Raw genomic sequence first — 24,972 nt, 5'->3', positions numbered from 1 at the left:
ATTTATATCATTTTATTTTGTTCTTCCAATTATTCTTACTCTTATTCATTATTTTTTGTTTTCCACTCGCAGAGTCTCACTTAACATTTCTTGTGGGGCTGGTTTAGTGACCATGAGTTCTTTTTAAGTTTGTTAATCTGAGAAACTCTTTATCTATCCCTCAATTTTGAATGATACCCTTATTAGATAGAGTATTCTTGGCTGCAGGTTTTTCATTTAAGCATTTCAAATATGTTATGCAACTCACTTCTGACTTGCAAAGCTTCTGCTGAAACAGCTGAAATAATTATGGGGTTTCTTTTGTATGTAACTGTCTTCTTTTCTCTTACAATCTTTAAAATGATCTCCCTGCCCCCTGACCTGGATCTGTTTTCCTCCTCAGATTTGGGAAATCTTCAGTTATTTTTTCTTCAAATACATTTCCCACCCACCTTTCTCTCTCCTCCTTCTGGGATCCCTATAATATGAATATTGCTATGCTTGATGGAGGAACCAATTGTCAAAGATTATTCTCATCATGCAGTATTTGTCTCTCACATGCTTGGCTTCATTATTTTCTATTACTTTAACTTCGAGATCATTAATATGTTCCTCTGCTTCCTGTCACATATTATTTATTCCTCCTATTGTATTTTAATTTCATTTATTGAGTTCTCCATCTCTGATATGTTATTTTTTATCTCTTTGTCAAGGGTCTCACTGATGTCCTCCACCCTTTACTGAAGTCCAGTGAGTATCTTTATTTTTTCCATGTTTTCTTATGTTACAGTTTAAATTCAAATTAGTTAACATTCACTGAAATACTAGTTTTAGGCTTACAATATAGTGATTCAACCCTTCCATAAAACACCCATCACAAGTGCACCCCTTAATCCTCACCACCTTTTTAACATATCTCCCTGCCTACCTTCCTTCTGGTAACCATCAGTTTGCTATATATGCTTAAGAGTTTGTTTCTTGGATTGCCTTTCTCTGTCTCTGTCTCTGTCTCTGTCTCCCTCTCTCTTCACCTCTCTTTTTCACTTTTGCTTGTTTTGTTCCTTAAATCCTATATACAAATGAAATCATATGATACTTTTCATATGGTATTTGCCTTTCTCTGATTGACTTTTATCGCTTAGCATAATACTGTACTTCTATCCAGGTCATTGCAAATAGCAAAATTTTGTTTATTTTTATGGTTGATTAACATTCCATTATATATATAGATGAATGAATAAAGAGGAGATGGCATATTTGGACTCTTTCTATAATTTGGCTATTATTGATAATTATGCTATTATTAGGATGCATGTGTTCCTTCTAATCAGTACTTTTTAACCCTTGGTAGATACCCGATAGTGCAATTGCTGGGCCATAGTATAGATACATTTTTAACTTTTTGAAGAATTTTCATACTATTTTCCAGAATGGCTGCAAGTTTGCATTCCCATCAACAGTGAAAGAAGGTTCCCCTTTCTCCCAATCCTCCTTGGCACCGGTTGTTTCCTCTGTTGTTGATTTTGACCATTCTTACAGGTATGAGGTTATATCTCATTGTTGAATCTTATTTTTTCATTTGTTTTTATTTAAGTTCAATTTGCCAACATATAACACCCAGTGCTCATCCCACCAAGGGCCCTCCTCAGTGCCCATGACCCAGTTATCCCATCACCCCACTAACCTCCCTTTCTGCAACCCTTTGTTTGTTTCGCAGAGTTAGGTGTCTCTCATGGTTTGTCTCCTTCTCTATTTTGTCCCACTCAGTTCCCCTCATTTCCCTTATAATCCCTTTTACTACTTCTTATATTCCATGTATGAGTGAAACCATATGATGATTGTCCTTCTCTGATTGGCTTATTTCACTCAGCATAATACCATTCAGTTCCATCCACACCAAAGCAAATGGTGGGTATTCATCCATTCTGATGGCTGAGTAATATTCCATTGTGTGTGTGTGTGTGTGTGTGTGTGTGTGTGTGTATATATATATTTTAAATATCTTCTTTATCCATTCATCTGTCGAAGGACATCGTGGCTCCTTCCACAGTTTGGCTATTGCAGGCAATGCTTTTATGAACATTGGGGTGCAGGGGTCCCGGAATTTCACTGCATCTGTATCTTTGGGGTAAACACCCAGTAGTGTAATTGCTGGGTTGTAGGGTAGCTCTATTTTTAAATTCTTGAGGAACTTCCACACAGTTTTCCAGAGTGGCTGTACCAGTTTGCATTCCCACCAACAGTTCAAGAAGGTTCCCCCTTCTCCACAACCTCTCCAACATTTGTTGTTTCCTGTCTTGTTAGTTTTGGCCATTCTCACTGGTGTGAAGTGACATCTCACTGTTTTTGATTTGTATTTCCCTGATGGCAAGTGATGCGGAGCATTTTCTAATATGGTGTTGGCCATGTGTATGTCTTCTTTGGTGAAGTTTCTGTTCATGTCTTTTGCCCATTTCATTATTGGATTTTTTTGTTTCTTGGGTATTTAGTTTAATAAGTTCTTTGTAGATATTGAATACTAGCCCTATATCTGATATGTCATTTGCAAATATCTTCTCCCATTCTGTAATTTGTCTTTTAGTTGTGTTGACTGTTTCTTTTGCTGTGCAGAAGAATTTTATCTTGATTACGTCCAAATAATTCATTTTTGCTTTTGTTTCCCTTACCTACACAGACATATCTTGCAAGAAGTGCTGTGGCCAAGTTCAAAAAGATTGTTGCCTGTGTCCTCTTCTAGGATTTTAATGGATTCTTGTCTCACATTTAGATGTTTCAACTATTTTGAGTTTATCTTTGTGTGTGGTGTATGAAAATTGCCTAGCTTCATCCTTCTGCTTGTGGCTGTCCAATTTTCCCAACACCATTTATTGAAGAGACTGTCCTTTTTCCAGTGTATATTCTTTCCTCCTTTGTCGAATGTTAGTTGACCATAGAGTTGAGGGCCAATTTCTGGGTTCTATATTCTGTTCCATTAATCTATGTGTCTGATTTTGTGCCAGTACCACACTGTCTTGATGATCACAGCTTTGTAATACATCTTGAAAGCAAGCATTGTGATGCCCCCAGCATTGGTTTTCTTTTTCAATATTCCTCTGGCTATTTGGAGTCTTTTATAATTCTATACAACTTTAAGATTATTTGTTACAAACTGTGAAGAAAGTCCATGGCATTTTTTAAAAGATTTTATTCATGAGAGACAGACAGAGAGAGAGAGAGAGAGAGAGAGGCAGAGACACCCGCAAAAGGAGAAGCAGGCTCCATGCGGGAAGCCTGATGTGGGACTCGATCTTGGGTCTCCAGGATCAGACTCTGGGCTGAAAGCGGGCACCAAACCGCTGAGCCACCAAGAGATCCAAGTCCATGGCATTTTGATGGGGATTGCATTGAACATGTAAATTTCCCTGGGTAGCATAGACATTTCACAATATTTATTCTTCCAATCCATGAGCATGGAATGTTTTTTCCATCTCTTTTCATCTTCCTCAAATTCTTTCAGAAGTGTCATGTACTTTTTAGTCTATAGATCCTTTACCTCTTTTGTTAGGTTTATTTCTAGGTATCTTATGCTTTTGGGTGTAATTGTAAATGGGATTGATTCCTTAATTTCTCTCTCTTCAGTCTCATTGTTAGTGTATAGAAATGCCACTGATTTCTGGGCATTGATTTTGTATCTTGCCACATTGCTGAATTGCTGTATGAGTTCTAGCAATCTTGGGGTAGAGTCTTTTGTGTTTTCTATATCCAGTTTAATGTCATCTGCAAAGAGGAAGTGTTTGACTTCTTTGCCAATTTGAATGCCTTTTATTTCTTTTTGTTGTCTGATTGCTGAGGCTAGGACTTCTAGTACTAAGCTGAATACCAGTGGTGAGAATGGACATCCCTGTCGTGTTCATGATTTTAGGTGAAAGGCTCAAACTTTTTCCCCATTGAGAATGATGTTGGCTGTGGGCTTTTCATAAATGCCTTTTATTATATTGAGTAATGTTCCCTCTATCTTCTGCACTTTGAAGAGTTTTAATCAGGAATGGATGCTGTATTCTGCCAAGTGCTTTCTCTACATCTATTAAGAGGATCATATGGTTCTTATTTTGGTGTTGTTGATGTGATCTATCAAGTTGATTGCTTTATGAGTGTTGAACCACCTTTGCATCCTGGGGATAAAGCCCACTTGGCCACGGTGAAAAATTCTCTTAATGGACTGTTAGATAGTATTGGTTAATATCTTGGTGAGAAGTTTTGTATCCATGTTCTTCAGGGATAGTGGTCTATAATTCTCTTTGGTGGGGTCTTTGGTTTGGGAATCAAGGTAATTCTAGCCTTATAAAATAAGCTAGGAAGTATTCCCTCCCTTTCTCTGCTCCGAAACAGCTTTAGTAGAATACATATTATTCTTTAAACGTTTGATAGAATTCCCATGGGAAGCCATCTGGCCCTGAACTTTTGAGTTTTGGGAAGTTTTTGATGACTGCTTCCATTTCCTCCCTGGTTATTGGCCTGTTCAGGATTTCTATTTCTTCCTGTACCAGTTTTGGTAATTTGTGGGTTTCCAGAAATGAATCCATTTCCTCTAGATTGCCTAATTTGTTGATATATACCTGCTCATAATATGTTTTTAAAATCGTTTGTATGTCCTTGGTATTGGTTGTTATCTCTCCTCTTTCATTTATGATTTTATTAATTAGGGTCTTTTCTCTTTTGTTTTTAATAAGGCTGGCTAATGGTTTATCTATCTTATTAATTCTTTCAAAGAACTAACTCCTGGGTTTGTTGATCTGTTCTACAGTTCTTCTGGGCTCTATTTCAGTGAGTTCTACTCTAATCATTATTATCTGTCTTCTTCTGCTTGGTGTAGGCTTTACTTGCTTTTCTTTCTCCAATTACTTTAGGTGCGAGGTTAGCTTGTGTATTTGAGCTTTTTCCATTTTTTTTTGAGGGAGGCTTGTATTGGGATGTATTTCCCTCTTAGGACTGCTTTTGCTGTATCCCAAAGATTTTGAATGGCTGTATCTTCATTTTTATTAGTTTTCAAGGTTGGGTGACTGGGTTACAGGCACTGAGGCGGGCACTTGATGGAATGAGCACTGGGTGTTATACTATAGAACTCCAATCATATATATGTGTATATATATATATATATTTCCTGTATATATATATATATATATATATATATATATATATATATATCCATGAATCTTTTTAATTCTTCTCTAATTTCCTGATGAAAGCATACATCTTTTACTAGGATCTTTGTAACATCCACGTGTTTGAGTTTCTTCCAAATTTCTTCTTGTGATTGAGTTCCAGTTTCAAAGCACTGTGATCTGAAAATATGTAGGGGACAATCCCAATCATTTGGTATTGGTTGAGACCTGACTTTTGACCCAGTATGTTTTCTATTTTCTAGAAAGTCCATGTGCACTTGAGAAGAATGTGTATTCAATTGCATTCAGATGGAAAGTTCTGTATATATCTGTGAAATCCATATGGTGCAGTGTATCACTTAAGGCCTTTTGTTTCTTTGGTGATGTTCTAGAAGCTTAGAATATCTGTCATTCACTGAGAGTGCCTGATGAAGTCTCCCAGTATTAGTGTATTATTGTCTAAGTATCTCTTTACTTTTGTTATTAATTGATTGATTTCCTTGGTGGCTCCCACATTAGGGGCATAAATATTCATGATTCTTAGGTCTTGTTGTTGGATAGACCCTTAAAGTATGATATAGTGTCCCTCTCCATTTCTTACTACAGTCTTTGGGATAAACTTAATTTATCTAATATGCAGATAGCTACCCCAGCTCTTCTTTTGAGGACCATTTAAATGGTAAATTGTTCTCTAACCCTTCATTTTCAGGTTGGAGGTGTCCTTAGGTCTAAAATGAGTCTCTTGTAGAAAGTGTATAGATGGCTCTTGCTTTTTTATCCAGTCCAATAACCACCATCTTTTGACCGGATCATTTAGCCCATTCACGTTCAGAGTTACTATTGAAAGATATGAATTTAGTGTCATCATATTAACTATTCAGTCCCTGATTTTATGGATTCTTTCTTTAGGATTCTTCTTTCTTTTAATGGTTCCCCCTTAATATTTCCTGCAGAGCCAGTTAAGGTCACATATTCTTTCAGTTTCTGTCTGTCCTGGAAGCTCTTTATCTCTCCTTCTATTCTGAATGACAGCTTTGCTGGATAAAGTATTGTTGGCTGCATGTTTTTTCTCATTTAGTATCCTGTATATATCATGCCAACCCTATCTGGCCTGACAGGTCTCTGTGGAGCAGTCAGCTGTTAATCTTATATTTTTCCCCATATAAGTTAAGAATCTCTGTCTCATGCTGCTTTAAGAATTTTCTCTTTATCTTTGAAATTTGCAAGTTTCACTATTAAATGTTGAGGTGTTGAATGGTTTTTCTTGATTTTTGGAGGGGTCCTCTCTATCTCTTGGATCTGAGTACTTTTTCCTTCCCCAGATTTGGGTAGTTTTCAGCTATGATTTGTTCAAATGTACATTGTGGTCCTCTCTTTCTCTTAGCCTCTTCTGGAATCACAATTAGTCGTATATTCTTACTTTTCAAGGAAATCAAGGATTTCCTTGATTTTCTCCATGGGCTCTTAATTGTTTTTCTCTTTTTTTCTCCAGCTGCCTTCCTACTATCAATTTGTCTTCTATGTCACTCACTGTCTCTTTCACCTCATTAATCCTAGCAGTTGGAATATCCAGTTTGGATTGCATCTCATTTAATCTATTTTTAATTATGGCCTGATTAAATCTAAATTTTGCAGTACTGTAGTCTCTAGAGTCCTTTACACTTTTTCCCAGAGCCACCAGTAGCTTTATAATTGTACTTCTGAACTGAATTTCTGACATCATTTTAAAATCCAAATTCAGTAAATCTGTGGCAGAGATTACTGTCTCTGGTTCTTTCTTTTGCGTGAATTCTTCCTTCTAGTATTTTCTCCAGTGGAGAGTGGCTTTGTAAGTGCGCTGAGACAAAAATATCAACCACTACCTGAGTAAAATACATCCTAGATGATTCTGAAGAGGTCAGAGACCAGAAAATAAGGGAAAAAGAACAGAACAAAATAAAACAAAAGGACCACTAAAGTGAAAAATAAATTTTAAAGCAAAGTAATAAAAATACAAAGCCAAAAACCCAAAACAAAGAAGAAGATAAAAGAAGAAAAAGTAATGAAAAGGGAAAAAAAGGGGCAGTGGATGGTTTTGATGAAGAATTGGTAGTGGAGAGATAATGTAGTCTACCTGAGGGGTCCTAGAGGGTGATCCTCTTGATTCTGAGTGTATTTTGTTGTGTATATTAGAAGATGATGAATCCCAACTTTAAGTACACCAGCAATACTTATATTAAGCCTCAACATTGACCACAAAAATATAAACAAGTAAAAGAGTGGGCAGAATGGGAAGGAAGAGAGAATATAATCTCACAGAATGAACCATCATGGTATTCATGGTATTCTACTTGTTTCTGGATGTATGTTGGTCCTGTTCTATAATGTACTAACTTCCACCATTATAAACCAAAACAAGGCATAAAAAAAACAAAAAAAGCCATATCTCGTATATCTACCAAAATTCAATTGAATACATTGAAAGGAATCCAGAAGTGAAAGCTATATCTAAGACTTGTATTTGTAGAAATATGGAAGTAAAAAAGGAAACAACTTAAAAATGAAGAATTGGTAAAATATAGTAATTAAGGTCGAAAAAGACAAAAAATATTGGAAATTTTTAGTCTGATATAAAATTGAATCTTAATGGGGAAAAAAAGTACCCTCTAGTTCTATATCCTATTTTCCCTCATTCCTGGAGCTTTCCAGTGCTGCTTGTGCATTAATCTTGCTTTTCCCTTGGACTTCCAGCAGTTTTTATGGGGGAGGGGTCTGCTCTGCTGATTCTCAGGTGTTTGTGCCTGGGTGGAGCTGCTCTGCCCCTTGCTGGGTGCTAGGCTCAGTATGAGTTGTTTATCCTATGAGGCCTTTGTTCTCTAGAGGCCCCGCCTCTTCCAGGCACAAGGTGAAACAAAGAGGAAAAACAAAAATGGTGGCTGCCAGATTTCTAGCTCTGGAGTGGAGCTCCCCATGAGTTACTAACCACAGTCTCCCAGTCCACACTGTCCTAGATGCTCCTTGGGCCAGGAGCGTGTACACTGATCTGTACAGCTTGCAGGGCACCCAGTGGCAGGAGAGTTCTTACTTTCCTGTGCACTCCCCACTTCCACCTGTCCCAGAGGGAATGAAGGATCACCGGCTTTGTCTGCTTGGGTGCCCTGGTATCCGGGGCCCAGTGCCACTGGACCCTCGCTCCTGGGGACCACTTTTCCTCAAGGGAATGAAGTATAGCCACCTCCATCCTTTGCTGGGCTCTAGGGTAAAGGCAGCTCTGGAGCTGGCCCGCCTAACTGACTGGCTTCTCCACAGGGCTGGGGCATTTGGATACCAGACCAATATCGGACTCAGGTTTGAGGTGAACCTTCCCCTGGGTGCCCCTTCTCTTATAGTGACTCCAAGAATCTTGAGGCTTCATTGCCCCTCCTTTGATTCTGTCCAATTTCCCTGCTAAGCACTTTTCCAACAGAGAAAATTCTGGCATGGATATTTAAAGTTCCCACTTCTCCAGGGCTGGGCTTTACTGCCCTGTAGGCTTTTGATGCTCTGCTTTAGCACTGTTAGTCATGGTTCCTCTAGCCCACTTTATTCTTTATTCTTTTTAAAATTTTTCATCTTTCTCCCTTGTTAGAAGTGAAAACTTTTCTCTCTGTAGCATTCCAGCTGTTCTCTCTTTAAATATCAGGTTGAATTCATAGGTGTTCAGGATGTTTTGAAAGTTATCTAGGTAAGTTTGTGGTGCCAGGTGAGTTTAGGACCCCTACTCTTCCGCCATATTGCCCCTCCCTTTCATTATAGTTTTGACTTCTATTTCCTTGATCATAAGTGAATTTGAGCATTGTTTTTTGTTTCTCTTGGACATCTGGATATCTTTTTTTAGAACAATGTCTATTCATGTCTTCTGCCCATTTATTAGCTGGATAATTTATTTTTAGGGTGTTGAGTTTTATAAGTTCTTTATATATTTTGGATAATAACCTTTTATCAGATATGTCATTTGCAAATATATTCTCCTATTTATAGACTGCCTCAGAGTTCAGCTGATTTTTTTTCCTTCACAGTGCAGAATCTTGCTATTTTGATGAACTCTCAATAGATTATTATGCTTTTGTTTCACTTGCCTTCAGAGACATTTCTAGAAAAATGTTTCTATGGCCTATGTGAAAGCGGTTATGACCAATGTTTTCCTCTTGGATTTTTATGCTTTTGTTCTTGCATTTAGATCTTTCATCCATTTTGAATTTATTTTTGTGTATCATGTAACAAAGTGATCTAGTTTCATTCTTTTGCATATTGTTGTCCAGTTATCCCAACACCATTTGCTGAAGAGACTGTTTTCTCATTGGACATTCTTTATTTCTTTGTTAAAGATTAATTGATCATAAAGTCATGGGTTTATTTCTGGATTTTCTATTCTATTGCATTGAAATATGTGTCTATTCTTGTGCCAATATCATACAGTTTTAATCATTACAGCTTTTTTTTTTATATAGAACATCCATTGATCTTTATTTGATTTGACAAAAATTTGCAATATTAAAAGACAGGTAATAAAATTTAAGCTTATATTGAATCTGACTTATTATGTTCTATAGTATCTAGAATATTATATAAGAAATATCAACTGAGGGGGAAACAAGATAAAAGCATTACATACAGATGCTCCTGGCAAACGGGGGAACTCTATGTGCAGGTGAGGTCCATAGTGTGCACAGCATAAAAAAAATCCTAGAGAAAATGCAACTGACTTACTTGGGTGAAGTGTTTTTCCTTTTGAGGAGAGGAAGAGGTGGCAAAGAGGGGGCAGAAATTCAAAGGCATGTGCAGAATGGCTTCTCCATTTCAAAATGGTAATAAAAATATTTAGATTATGGCACTAGGGCACCTTTGAAGAAAAGAACACCTTGCCCAGAGTAGGGTCATTGCATAATTTTGTAGTAATATGTACAATTTTCAAGTAATGGAGAGGATTTAAAGTAATTTTGCTATAACAGTGGCTATCTATTTTTCTATTTTTCTTCTCTGATGTTTCAGCATCACAGGGACACTTCACACAGTTTCTAGGGAACCAGCCTCTGATTCGTGAGACACCTTCTACAGAGGCATCATCAAGAATTTTATCTCCATACAACCAGTATCGTAACCCTCTTGTGGCTAAAATGAATTCCCCTTTCTGCAGCCTTATTCGAGGCTCCTCAGTGCAGGGGCTGGTGAAGAAGGTTTTGATTCCTTTATTCAAAGGACAGCAGGCACCACTGTAATCCTCTATTACTCTATACCGCACACTTCTGATTCTTTTATCTGCTTTTTGTTTCAACTGTTCAATTGTTAAGCTGTACTGGTGACAGTCTTCTCTTACTGGCCATGCTAGTCCATCTCCTTCAGGGACCCCTGACCATGTGAATACTTGTTTAAAGTTCTTCCATCGACTTCCCATATCATAGGGAGAAACAAAGACTTCATCTAGTTGGTAATATTGAATTAAATCCTTAGCCTTTTCTTCAATCCATGATTCAATAGAAGTTTTGTTTCTGAGAATTATTTTCATCTGGATAAAAAACAACATCCCAACAGCTATGGTTGTTCCTAAAGCTAATCCCAAGGCAAACAAGGTGGCCGCAAATGCTGCTAATCCAAAGGGAATAATTGGAAGGGGATCTCTCCGGGATGCACTCATGTCAATCTTTACCGTGTTCCACCCAAAGGAGAGCCGATTATAAAGCTGTGTATACATAGTCATAACAAAAATGAAGGCAGAATGAATACAACCCAGTGGTGCTAAAAGGAGAAACAGTGTGAAGGAAGCATGATTTTGGTAACCACAAGAGTTGCTGATCCAAGGACAGTGATGGTCCATCTTCATCACACATCTGTTACACTTTATGCAGTGATGTGACCGTGGTGCCTTGTATGCTTGGCAGACTTTACAATACTGGAGGTACATCCTCCAGAGAGGTACATCCTCTCTATCCTGAGAATTTTCCGGTTTCCACCCCAAAGGGACAAAGCCAGGACCAATAAACATGGCATTGAAGTAGTTATAAAGAATCATGACAGTCCAGTTTATCAACATAATGAAATTCACGCTTCCTCCAGTTGTATGTAAAGGCCAATACCACAACACAGAGTCAATCATGGCCATTGTGGAACATACTGCTATAACACCGAGGGCTATGATGGGACCCCAGTGACACAGTCTCTTTAGTTCTTGGGGATTTTCAAACTTGATAACTGAGCAGAATGTATCCATTTTGGTGAGGAAGAATGCCTTCCTACTTTTAGAAAATCATAGATTTCCTTTTTCTGTGCACACATTTCCATGTGCCACGAGTCCATGTGTGTTCCTTAACTGCCATGCCTTCAAATTGTGGGAGGCCAATGCAGATCACGCCATTTTCACGGGTACACCCTCAGAGCTCTTTAATGTTAACTAGGAGAATCCAGGGTCTTGGCTCGAAACCCAACCTCTCAGCCTGGTCCTTGGTACCCGCTCCTCGGCCATCGCATTTCTGGGGCGGCCTGGGCTCACCCGGAACAGGTCTTCTCCTCCGCGGACAACTCCGTCATGGGAAAGTCAGGCCCGCGCAAGCAGTAAAGCAGGTCTCGGTTGTGCGGCGCTGCAGCGCGGAGCCCGCCGTGCCGCCAGCGCGTCTCCCCAGCCCAGCCGGCGCTCTGGCCGCTGCTCTCCCGCTCCCGCCTCATTACAGCTTTTTAATGTAACTTGAAGATTGGAAATGCAGTGCTTCCAACTTCACTTTTCTTTTTTAAGGCTGCTGTGGCTGATTTGGGGTATTTTATAGTTCCATATAAATTTTAAGATCGTTTGTGAAGTAGCTCTGTGAAAAACATGGTGGTATTTGGATAGGGATTGCATTACACGTGTAGATTGCTTTGCATAGTATAGATATTTTAACAATATTGGTTCTTTCAATCCATGATCATGGAATATTTTCCTATTTCTTGGTTTCATCTTCAATTTATCTCATTAATGTTTTATAGTTGTCAGAGTTCAGTTCTTTCATCTATTTAGTTAGGTTTATTCCTAGCTATCTTATTGTTTTTTTGTGCTATTATAAATTGATTCCTTAATTTTCATTCTGCTATTTTGTTATTGGTGTATAGAAATGCAAATGATTTCTGCATGTTGATTCTATATCCTATGATTTTACTGAATTTATTCATCATTTCTAGCAGTTTCTTGAGGAGTCTTTTGTGTTTTCTATATAGGATATCATGTGATCTGCAAATAGTGAATGTTTTACTTTTTCCCTGGAGATTCGGATGGTATTTATTTTTTATTGTCTGATTGCTGTGGCTAGGACTTCTAGTACTATGTTTAACAACAGTGGTGAGAATGGACATCCATGTTTTGTTCCTGACCCTATAAGTAAAACTCTTGTATTTTCACCATTGGGGATAAGATTAGCTGTGGGTTTTTCATAGATGGCCTTTATGATGTTGAGGTATGTTCCCTCTATTCCTATTTTGTGTGAGGGTTTTTATCATGAATGGATGTTGTACTTTGTCAAATGCTTTTTCTGTATTTATTGAAAGAATCAATAAATTCTTTTCTTTCATTAATGTGATGTGTCACATTGATTGATTTGCAAATATTTAACTACTCTTGGACCCCAGAAATTCATCCCACTTCGTCATGGTGAATGATTATTTTAATTTGTTGTTGGCTTAAGTTTGATGGTATTTTGTTGAGAATATTTTCATCCATGTTCATCAGGGATATTGGCTTGTAGTCCTCTTTTTTGATAGAGACTTTATCTGGTTTTAGTATCAGGGTAATTCTGACATCATAGAATGAATTTGGAAGTTTTACCTACATTTCTATTTTTTGGATCATTTTCAGGAGAATAATTATTAACTTATTTAAATGATTGGTAGAATTCTCCTTTAAGCCATCTGGCCTGTGACTTTTGTTTGTTGGGAGTTTTTTTATTATTGGCTCAATTTATTTGCTGGTTATCAGTCTATTCAAACTTCCTATTTCTTCTTGTTTCAATTTTGGTAGTTTATATGTTTCTAGGAATTTATCCATTTGTTCCATGTTGTCCAATTTGCTGGCATATGGTTTTTCATAATAGTTCCTTATAATTTCATTTTTGTGGTTTTGGTTGTTATTTCTCCTCCTAATTGTGATTTTATTTATTTAGTTCCTTTCTACTTTCTTTTTGATAATTCTAGTGAGAAATTTATCAATTTTATTAATTTTTTATCATACCAGCTTCATGTTTCTTTGACGTGTTCTATTGTTTTGTTTTGTTTTGTTTTGTTTTTAGTTTCTATCTCCCTTATTTCTGCTTTGGGCTTTTTTATTTCCTTCCTTCCATTGCTTTTGTGTTTCTTTTTATAGTCCCTTTGGATATAATATGAGGATATTCATTTGAGATTTTTATTGCATCTTGAGGTACGCCTTTATTTCTCTGTACTTCCCTTATAGGACCCTTTTTGCAATATCTCAAAGATTTGGGGCCATTGTGTTTTTATTTTAAGTTGTGTCCATGTATTTTTTAATTTCTTCTTTGATTTCCTGGTTGAGCCATTCACATTGTGGTTAGAAAAGTTGCATGGTATGTATTCAGTCTTTTTCTTTTTTTAAAGATTTATTTATTTATTCATAAGAGACACACAGAAAGAGGCAGAAACATAGGCAGAGGGAGAATCTGACTCCCCGTGGGGAGCTTGACGTGGGACCTGATCCTGGAATTCCAGGATCATGCCCTGAGCCGAACGCAGATGCTTAACTGCTGAGCCACCCAGGCACCTTGTATTCAGTCTTTTTCTATTTGTTGAGGCCTAATTTGTGACCTCACATTTGATATATTCTGGAGAATGTCCTATGTGCACTTGAAAAGAATGTGTATTCTGCTGTTTTAGGATGGAGTGTTCTGAATGTATCTGTTAGGTCCATCTGGTTCAGTATATCATTCAAAGCCATTGTTTCCTTTTTGATTTTTTTGTTTAGATGATGTGTCCATTGATGTAACTGGGGTGTTAAACTCTCCTACTATTATTGTGTTATCCTCAATTAGTTCCCTAATGTTTGTTATTGTTTTATATAATTGGATATTCCCATATTGTGGGCATAAATATTTACAATTTTAAATCTCTTTGTTTGATGGTTCCCTTTGTTATGATATAGTGCCCTTCTTTATTTCTTGTTACATTCTTTGTTTTAAAGTCTAGTTTGGGGGTACCTGGGTAGCTCAGTTGGTTAAGGGCCTGCCTTCAGCTTAGGTCATGATGCCAGAGTCCTGGGATCAAGCCCTACATCAGGCTCCTTGCTAAGCAGGGATCCTGCTTCTTCCTCTCTCTCTGTCAAACAAATAAATAAAAATCTTAAAAAAATAAAGTCTAGTTTGTCCCATGTATGTATTGCTACTCTGGCTTTCTTTTGACATTCATTTGCAGGATAAAAATTTCTTGATCTCCTCACTTTCTATCTGCAGGTGTCTTTAGGTCTGAAATGAGTCTCCTCAGCAGAATATAGATGGGTGTTTTTTTTTTTAATTTATTTATGATAGTCACACAGAGAGAGAGAGAGAGAGAGAGAGAGAGGCAGAGACACAGGCAGAGGGAGAAGCAGGCTCCATGCACCGGGAGCCCGACATGGGATTCGATCCTGGGTCTCCAGGATCGCGCCCTGGGCCAAAGGCAGGCGCCAAACCGCTGCGCCACCCAGGGATCCCGGTGTTGTTTTTTTTTGTCCATTCTGACACCCTGTATTTTTTGATTGGAGCATTTAGTTCATTTACATTAAAAGTAATTACTGATGGATATGTATTTATCGCCATTTTATAACTTATTTTGTCATTTTTTCTGGAGACTTTCTTTGATCCTTTTTTGTCTTTGTCAATTTAGTTGTCTCTTTTCTACCCAAAGAGTATCCTTTAATATTTTTTGTAGGGCTGTTTTAGTGGTCATGAACTCGTTTAGTTTTTGTTTGTCTGGGAAACTTTTTATATCACCTTCTATTCTGAATGATAGTGTTGCTGGATAGAGTATTCTTGGTTGCATATTTTTCCTTTCAGCACTTTGAATGTATCATGCCCTTCCCTTCTGTCTTTCCAAGTTACTGTTGAGAAATCTCTGAGCAGCCTTATGGGTTTTCCTTTATAAGTTAAGAACTTCTTTTCTTTTGCTCTTTTATTTATTGTTGTTTATAACTGCATTTTATAAATTTAATTATAACAAGTCTTGGTTTGGCCTGCTTTTCTTGATTTGAAGGGAGGTCTTTGTTCCTCTTGGATCTGTATGACTTTTTGTTCCCCAGATTAGGGAAGTTTTCAGCTATTTTTTTCTTCAAATATATTTTCTACTTCCTTTTCTTTGTCTTTTTCATTTTGGACTCCTATTATACAAATGTTAGTATATTTTATATAGTTCCTGATTTCCCTAAGTGTATTCTCATGCTATATAATTCTTCTTTCTTTTGTTCAGTTTCATTATTTTCCATTATTTTGTCTTTTATGTCACTATTTTTTCCCTCTACTTATTCTAGCCTCTTCTTAATTGCATCAAGCTTGTTTCCAATCTCTTTTATTGCATTCTTCATTTCTGGATGATTCTTTTTAATTTTATTTTCTCTGTGGTAAGGATCCAATTCAAGTCTTGTATTCTTTTCTCAAGTCCATTTAGTATCTTTCTGATAATTGCTTTAAATTATCTTTTTTATTTTTTAAAGATTTATTTATTCATTTGTTCATGATAGACATATAGAGAAAGAGGCAGAGACACAGGCAGAGGGAGAAGCAGGCTCCATGCAAGGAGCACAACGTGGGACTCGATCCTGGGGCTCCAGGATCACGCCTTGGGCCAAAGGCAGGCGCTAAACTGCTGAGCCACCCAGGGATCCCCTGCTTTAAATTATCCATCTTACTTGTAACATATCTATTTCACTAGAACTCTGGCCATGGCCTTATTTTGTTCTTTCATTTGGGATAAATTCCTCAATCTTTTCATTTTTTCTAAGTCTCTGCCTTCTTCTTTGCATTAGAAAATCCAGTTATGTCTGCTGCTCTGGAAAGTAATGTCCTTAAGAAGACAAATTCCTGTAGTGCCCAGGACATGGCACTTCAGGGGTTCCTCTAGTATGTGTTGCATGCCCTGTACTGTTTTGTTTTGGATGCTTTATCCTTCAGGCCAGTTGTTCGCAGAAGACCTCATCGCATGCTGTCAATAGTTTCTGATCCCTTGCATGAATGTTGTATGTTTTCACTAGATGTGTTCTGGTCTGCTTGTTAAATGAGACATATCACTTATTCCACCTTTGGTGAAGTTGTATGGGCAAAAGTTTTTGCTTGCCTTCTGGGGAGGGGACCCCTGGGCTTGGACTGAAGCAAGCTTGACTGAGAAGGGTAGTCTAACTTGAGCTCAGGGCTTGGTCTAAACAAGGAAGCAACCAATGTTGGTGCTGGGCTGCTTCCTGCAGGTGATCCTCTGTTAATGCTGTCGATGGAGAAGTTAAATTGTGCCAAACAGCAGCTTTGTGCCCTGGCTTTTCATGTTATAGGTTGTGTTTGCTCTCTGTGATGCTAGTGAGATCTGGGCAGGCTGGCTCTGTTGGGGAATGAAAGCAGAAGGGCTCAGGGTTGAGGTGCCAGTGTTAGGAAAATTTGCAATGAGCAGCTAGTCCTAGGTGATTCCCTGAAGCACTGCGTCTGGGGGCGTGGTGCACAATAGGACAAGGGCCCATAACCTTTGTGTACACAGGGACTGGGCACAGTGTCTGTGCATCAGGTGGTTGGTTGCACCATCTGACTTCTGTGTGCATGGTGGCTGTGTGCATGGAGTGCAGTGGTTGAGGAAAGCCACATCTGTGTGTGGCAGCTGGGTGGGGTGTACAACATTAACAAAAATTGTGCTGAGTCAAGGGCCAAGTCAAGCAGGCTTGGAGTGGGGGAGCTCTCTGGAGAACTTGTGGGAATGGCACTCTGGCAACAGTTTAGATATCAAGTGTCTGGTGCAGCACTGCCTCTGCAAGTGGCTTTCTGATTATGCTGCGAGTTGGGGGATAAAAATGGTGACTATCAGCTCTTTGTTCCCAAAGCAGTCCCCCAACATGCTCTGAAATCAGTATAGACAGATCTCCCTCACATTGTGCAAGCTGTCCCTTCAAGAAGGAACAAATCTCTTCTTGAGCTGTTGTCTCTTTAATGGTGGGAACCTGGCTAACACTTGCCCTCATGGCTCACCCATTGCTAATGTTGCTGACTTTAAAGCTCCAGCCTCCAAGTCCTGCTAGTAATAAAAACTCACAGACTTCAGCCTCTCTGGTTTTCACGGCTGGATGTTAGGGGGGTTTGTGTCTCCTGTGTGGGCTCCCTGGTGTTTTTCCCTCTTTGGAACAGCAGTTTCCTCCCTCCTGCAGGCAGCTCCTGCTCACCATTTTTGCCCTTCTTAAAGTCTCTGATGTGGCTTCTTCTCTACCTTTAGTTGTGGAGTTTGTTCTGCTAGTCTTTGGATTGTTTTCTGGTTTATTTACTTGGATATGAGTGATATTTATTTGTAAACATAGGATGGAATGAGCTTAGGGTTCTCCTAGCTCTGCCATCTTCCTGGCACCCCTCCAAGAATTTGAATAGTTTCTTTATACTTCTTTTCGATGTATTTTTGTACAAACAAATATTTTCCTTAAAATAGAGCACATTCCTTCCTTGGGACTGATATTTTGGTTGTCATATTTTTGCATTACATTGACACAAAAGAAGAATGCATATGGTGAAATCTGTGCAGATGATGTACAGAGAATACAAAACTGAAATTAGAAAGTCAGTTGGCATTATATGAATTTCCCATTTCAATGAGAACATTTTTGTCAAGAGGGGATTAGCACACATATTGCTCACTTAATACTTTCTTTATCCTTTTTACAAATAAATGCACAAGTCCACAACTTCCATGAAGAATTGCAGGATGCCTATTTACACTGTAAACTGTTTCTTATCACAGTGATTGCATATACACACATATATGCATATGTACACATACATATATATATTTGCATAGTATATGTTTTTAAATGGTATTTGGATATCTTGCTCATTTATGGAGCTGGCAAGAAATACTTGGTAATGGTACAACAAAGCCATGATTAACTGAAAAGTCAATACTTTAAATCCTCAATTAAACAAATTTCTCTGTGTAATTCTATTTATCTTTGAGGAGGACATGGCATGATAATATGATTCAAGAAATTTCTTGAAATCAGTACTCACTTCATTTAAATTTAATTCACTCTGTGCATGTCTAGTATGGCACAATGGTTAACTATGTTCAGAGTAATGATGTAAGCTATAGCAAGATCTTTGCTCATCTGAGAGAAATCTTATTTTGTTATAAACTTATATTTACAAAACTAGGAAATTGCTCAAACACATTTTGGAAAGTTATTAAACCTCAAGACTTTAAGCATAATTTAACCTGTCACTTTTGAACTGATTCTGATAGTAAAGCTCAATTACAGACATGAACTACAATATCCTATTCCTTGAGCAATCCTGTTAACTAGTGTGCTCTGAGAAACATGTTAACTATCTTTCAGCCCATTATATATCTACAATTATATTTTTACTTAAAGTCAATTAACCAACATATAGTACATCATTAATTTCAGATGTTTCATGTATACGATAATATTTAAAAAACTGTACTGGGCATTGTAGGAATATATGTAGACACAGAATTTGTTCCTGTTAACCTCTGATGAATCTAGTGGGAGAAATAACATGTGCATTTATGTATTTATTACTTAAATAAAAGAGAAGTGTAAATGTTGTAAGATAGGTATAGTTAAAGATTGGGGATAGCCATAGATAGATCATAGAAGGACAAATAGCTTTTGACTGTTAAGAATAGAAAGACCTACAATGGATTAAAATGTCTGAAAATCAAAGTCTCTTAAGAAAAAGAAATATATACTATTTTTTTTAAAGGAAAGACTTTTTTTTTTAATTTTTATTTATTAATGATAGGCACACAGTGAGAGAGAGAGGCAGAGACACAGGCAGAGGGAGAAGCAGGCTCCATGCACCGGGAGCCCGATGTGGGATTCGATCCCGGATCTCCAGGATCGCGCCCTGGGCCAAAGGCAGGCGCCAAACCGCTGCGCCACCCAGGGATCCCAAGAAAAAGAAATATATACTATTTTTAAAGATTTTATTTACTTATTTGAGACAGAGAGAGTGTGCACATGAGCAGGGGAAGGGGCAGAAAGAGAGGGAGAAGCAGACTCCCTACAGAGCAGGGAGCCCAATCCCTGTTCTCCATCCCAGGACCCTGGGATCATGACCTTAGTCGAAGGCAGCCACTTAACCAATTTAACCACCCAGGCACCCCAGAAATATATACTATTAAGAACAGAGCTGAACTCAGTATTTTCTTGACTTCTAAGTACCAATCATATTTCAAAACTAAGTAATTTTTATAAATTTATATTGCTGTTTTTCTCTGTAAGAAATATGGATAGTTTTTCTCAAGGATTTTTCCATGACAGTATTTGATTTTTACTCTAGTGAAAATATAAAACCTGAAATATAGTACAGTTTTATGTTCATATAGAAGGACAAATAGCAAAATATTTGACAATGTCATAAAATTCCACTAAATTAGAAACCACAAATGGGGATTTGGAGTATACATGGAACTCTTTTATCCTTTCAAGGAAAGAAGTAGGGACAGAGATTTGCATGGATATCCATGTCCAAAACAGAGATTGAGCTACATCTGCCTCCCTTGTGAACCATCTGTCTTGACACTCACAGGTATACTAGCATGTTCCTAGCAACTCAGTTTTGAAAGGAGCCTGAGGTGTCCATCTTGTCATTTTTAGATGCTTGGAGCACTCAACACGATGTCTTTGAACTTGTGACATTCCTAAGCAGCAGAGTTCACATTCAGATACCATAGATTATGACAGATACCTATAGGCTCTTTCAAGTAAGGGGCACCAGTCCAATGAAATTAGCCATAATTTTGACAACCTTGGAAGAGGTAAGTATATAATATTCTGGAATATCAAGTTGATGTCTTAAGCCTTCCATGCTCTGACTTGACTCCCTTTGGCTTTTAAGAGATAGTTTGAAGTATTTATTACCTCAGAAAGAGTTTTCCATTTTTTTCTCAATAGAAGTTTTGCTTTAATATATTCTTTTTCAATGTTTTTTTTTTTTTCTGGACAGATGACCTGAAGGACTTTGCAGTTGGGGTAGTCTATACAGAATACAAATCTGGGATAATATATTTGTTTTGCCTATATGTCAGTGATTTCCTATACCATGATCCTTGAAGGTAACCATGAAAAACCTTGAGAAACATATTTCATTTTGCTAATTTGAAGCAAGGGTTGGAGTAGTTGAAGATTGTGTTATGTGGTTCCCCATAGCTGTGTAATCTAAATGCAAAGCTAACATTACAGACAAAAGTAGTAGACTACATGGGTGAATTGTTGGATGCTAAAAGTGGTAGTACTTTGCAATGATAGACATATTATAGTTAATGAGCCTTCTTCAAGTTATTTTTTGCATGTTAAGGGAATTGGCATCAGATACCTAATACTGTTTCTTGTTATCAGGAACCACAAGTGATTATAAAATTCCAATTCTGCTTAAGAATGAAAAATGTGATTTGTTTTGGGTAATATGATATTTTAACAATATTAATTCTTCCAGTCCATGAGCATAAAATATCTCCACTTGCTTATGTCATCTTAAATTTCTTTCATCAGTGTTTTATAACTTTTAGAGTACAGATACTGGACTTTCATCTTTTTGGTTAAGTTTATTCTAAGGTATTTTATTCTTTTTGGTGTAATTGTAAATGGTATTTTAAAATTTCTCCTTCTGCTACTTCATTATTAGTGTATAGAAATGCTACCAATTTCTGGCTATTAATTTTGTATTCTACCACTTTACTGAACTTGTTTAATACTTCTAGTAGTTTTTAGATGGAGTCTTTAGGATTTTCTATGTATAGTATCATGTCATCTGCAAATAGTAACAATTTAATTTCTTCTTTACCAATACGGATGCCTTTTATTTCTTTTTCTTTTCTGAGTGCTGCATCAAGGACTTATAGTACAATGTTGAATAAAAGTGGTGAGAGTGGACATTCCTGTTTTCTTTCTGACCTTAGAGGGAATGCTCTTGGTTTTTCAGCATTGAATATGTTAGCTGTGGGTTTTTCATATACAGTCTTGATTATGCTGAGGTTTGTTCTTTCTAACCCCACTTTGTTGATTTTTTTTATCATGAATGGATGTTGATTCTTGTCAAATTCTTTTTTTGCATCTATTATGTTGATAATATGATTTTTATCCTTCGTTTCGTCACTATGGTATAAGGTGTTGATTGATTTCCAAAGACTCAATGTAATACCTATCAAAATGCCACAATGTATTTCACAAAACTAGAATAAAATGTGTATAGAACCACAGAAAACCTCAAATAACCAAAGCAATCCTGAGAGAGAAAAACAAAGCTGGTGGTATCAGGATACCAGATTTCAAGATATACTACAAGTCTATAGTAAGACAGTTCTTTTTTTTTAAGATTTTATTTATTTATTCAGAGAAAGAGAGAGAGAGAGGCAGAGTCACAGGCAGAGAGAGAAGCAGGCTACTTGCAGGGAGCCCAATGTCAGACTCTATCCTGGGTCTCTAGGATCATACCCTGGGCTGCAGGCAGCACTAAACCGTTGGGCCACCGGGACTGCCCTACAAGTCTATAGTGATTAAAACAGTATGATATTGGCACAAAAGTGGAGATATTTAATGGAGCAGAACAGAGAGCCCAGAAATAAACCTATGACTGTATGGTCAATTGATCTATGACAAAGGAGGAAAAAATATGCAATGGGAAAAAGACAGTCTCTTCAACAAATAGTACTGAGAAAACTGGACAGCTATATGTTAAAAATGGCACTGGACTACTTTCTAACACCATACACAAGAATAAAGTCAACATGAATTAAAGACCTAAACATGAAACATGAAACCATAAAAATCTTGGAAGACAACACAGGCAGTAATTTCTCTGACATTGGCCGGCAACATTTTTCTAGATCTGTCTCCTAAGGCAAGTAAATAAAATTTAAAAATTAACTATTGGGAGTACATCAGTATAAAAAGCTTTTGCACAGTGAAGCAAATCATCAGCAAAACCGTAAGGCAACCTACTGAATGGGAGAATATATTTGCAAATTTTTTAACTGATAAGGGGTTCACATCCAAATTATATAAAAACTTAGAGAATTTAACACCAAAAAAGCAAATAATCCAATTCAAAAATAACAGAGGACCTGAATAGATAGTTTTCCAAAGAAGATAGAGAAATTGCCAACAAACTCATGAAAAACTGCTTAGCATCACTAATCATCAGGAAAATACAAATCAAAAGCACAATATGTCACCTTACACCAGTTAGAATGATCAAAATCAAAATTACAAGAAATAACAAGTGTTGGTAAGGATATGGTGAAAAAAGAACAGTTATGCATTGTTGGTAGGAATGTAAATTTATATAGCCACTGTGGAAAACGGTATGAAGTTTCCTCAAAAAATTAAAAATAGAAATAATTCTCCTTTTGGGTATTTATCCATAGAAAATGAAAACACTAATTCAAAACTATATATGCATCCCTCTGCTTATTGCAGCATTATTTACAATAACTAAGATATAGATGCAACTTAATTGTCCATCGGTTGGTGAATGGATAAAGAGAATGTGTAACATATACACAATGGAATATTATGTAGCCATAGAAAAGATGAGGTTGTGTCATTGGAACAACATGAATGGAGCTAGAGGGTGTTATGCTAAGTGAAATAAGTCAGACTGAGAAGTACAAACCATATGATTGCAATCATATGTGAAATCTAAAGGAAAAAATGAAGAAAGAAAAAGCAGAATCAGATCAGATCTATACGTACAGAGAACAAACTGATGGTTGTCAGAGGGGAAGGTGGCAGGTGTTGAACAGAATAGATGAAAGGGCAAGGGAGCTGCAGGCTTTCAGTTATAGAATGAATAAGTCACAAGAATAAAAAGCACAGCATAAGAAACACAGTCAATGATATTATAATAATGATGTCACAGGACAGATGGAAGCTACACTTGTGTTAAACATAGTATAATGTGTAAACTTGTCAAATCACTAAATTGCACTCCTGAAATGAATATAACACTGTATGTAAATTATACTCAAATTAAAAAAGAGAGAGAAAAATGTGAAAGAATTACCTGAGGAACGCTTGGTTATTGCATTCTTATTTGAATAGTATCTTCAATCTATAAACGTACAATAACTATTGAAAGGTTATGGGTAAAGTTCATCAGTGCTTGGGTAATGAAATAGAATATAGACAACATACTGTGAAATGTATAAAGCCACTAATTTAAATTTGGTATTGGAGTATTGTTGACTACAGATTGTTCTAAATATGTATCATCTGGGGAGCTCTCCTCTTTGTTTGGCTGTATTTGATACTCTGTAAAGTATTCCTCATTTTATTCATCTTGTTATTTTCTTGTTATAATTTCTTGGTATGCCATCTACCATTTGTCTTTATTCCATTTTTTGTTTTATTTAAATTCAAATTAGTTAACATATTGTGCATTATGAATTTAAGCGTAGAATTTAGTGATTCATTAGTTGCATATAACACCAGTGCTCATTACATCAAGTGCCCTCCTCATTGCCTATCACCCAATTACCCTATGCCCCCATCCACCTCCCCTCCAGCAACCCTCAGTTTGTTCTCTATAGTTAAGAGTGTCTCAAGGTCTGTATCCTTTTCTGCTTTTATCCTGTTTTTTTTTTTCCTTCCCTTCCCCTATGTTCATCAGTTTTGTTATGGCTGAGTAATATTCCATTATTCCATAAATACTCCATATATGTAATCTCACATCTTCTTTATCCATTCATCCAGCAGAGGGCCTAACACCCTAAAAGGAGTTTTAAGTGACATCTGTTCACTTTGATGTCAGCTGAAAGCTAGTGGGCACATTCCCAATTTTTTTGTTTTGAGCATTTTGCTAAATATACAAACTAATCTCATTTCTAGTGAAAACATCTGTCGAATATCATTCTATATGTCAATTCTAAGCTTGTTACTCCCAGCAATTAATTCACTCCCGCAAACAAGGTCAGGGAGTGTATCTTCTCAGCATATTGAAGACTGGCATTCAAAGTCCAATACAACCCAAAAGATAGTTATAATGTGATATTGTCTAATATGTTGGAAATTAAAGACTTTCCTCTTTATTTAGCTTATGTGGTTTAGGAGGGGAGGGTGGAAACAGAGATAAGGACTAGCAGTTGAAATAAGACATATTTTGGGGTCTTCCATTTTAATTCCCATCCCCCAATGAGTATCATAAAGATAGCATTGCTGGTAAGGGAGCTATGACAATAAATCTTTAGGGAGTTGCCTGTGGAAAATTGGAGTAGATTAAATAACTAAGTCATTCAATAAACTTTTAAGAGTTTACCATGGGCCATGTGAAAATGTGTATATAAACATATTATTTGTGTGCATGTGTGTGTCTATACAGTTTCCAAATTCTACTATATCTATACTGAATACTGGTCAAGAGCAAATAATTAATAATTCAATAAATAAAAATGAATTAGTAATTAATAATTCAGTAAATATTTTCCATATCAAATGAATAATTGAAAATTTACTGTCTTGTCCTCCAATTACAACAATGGGAATTTAACAGTATCTGTCTCTTTTTATCCTGACTGAAGCTCTCAGTAAGTTAGAGATTCAATAGATATTCTGATGTAGCATGTTAATCTTATTTTGAATGAAACAGGGTTGTGGACAGCAAAATTGATGGTGTTTATGGTGAGACTGTTGCCA

At 36.9% G+C, this 24,972-nt stretch overlaps 1 protein-coding gene and 1 pseudogene across 2 annotated transcripts in view; one reads left to right on the top strand and one right to left on the bottom strand.

Moving 5' to 3' along the window:
- LOC144308202 (dachshund homolog 2-like) overlaps positions 1–24,972 on the top strand; it is a 530,849-nt gene that overhangs the window by 292,833 nt on the left and 213,044 nt on the right. The gene's annotated exons all lie outside the window — the stretch shown is intronic.
- On the bottom strand, positions 9,973–11,627 carry LOC144308243 (palmitoyltransferase ZDHHC6 pseudogene; annotated as a pseudogene).

This window comes from Canis aureus, chromosome X (assembly GCF_053574225.1).
Source record: "Canis aureus isolate CA01 chromosome X, VMU_Caureus_v.1.0, whole genome shotgun sequence".
Lineage (NCBI taxonomy): Eukaryota > Metazoa > Chordata > Mammalia > Carnivora > Canidae > Canis > Canis aureus.
Note: the sequence above shows the minus strand (reverse complement) of the source record. Positions and strands in the feature narration are given on the sequence as shown.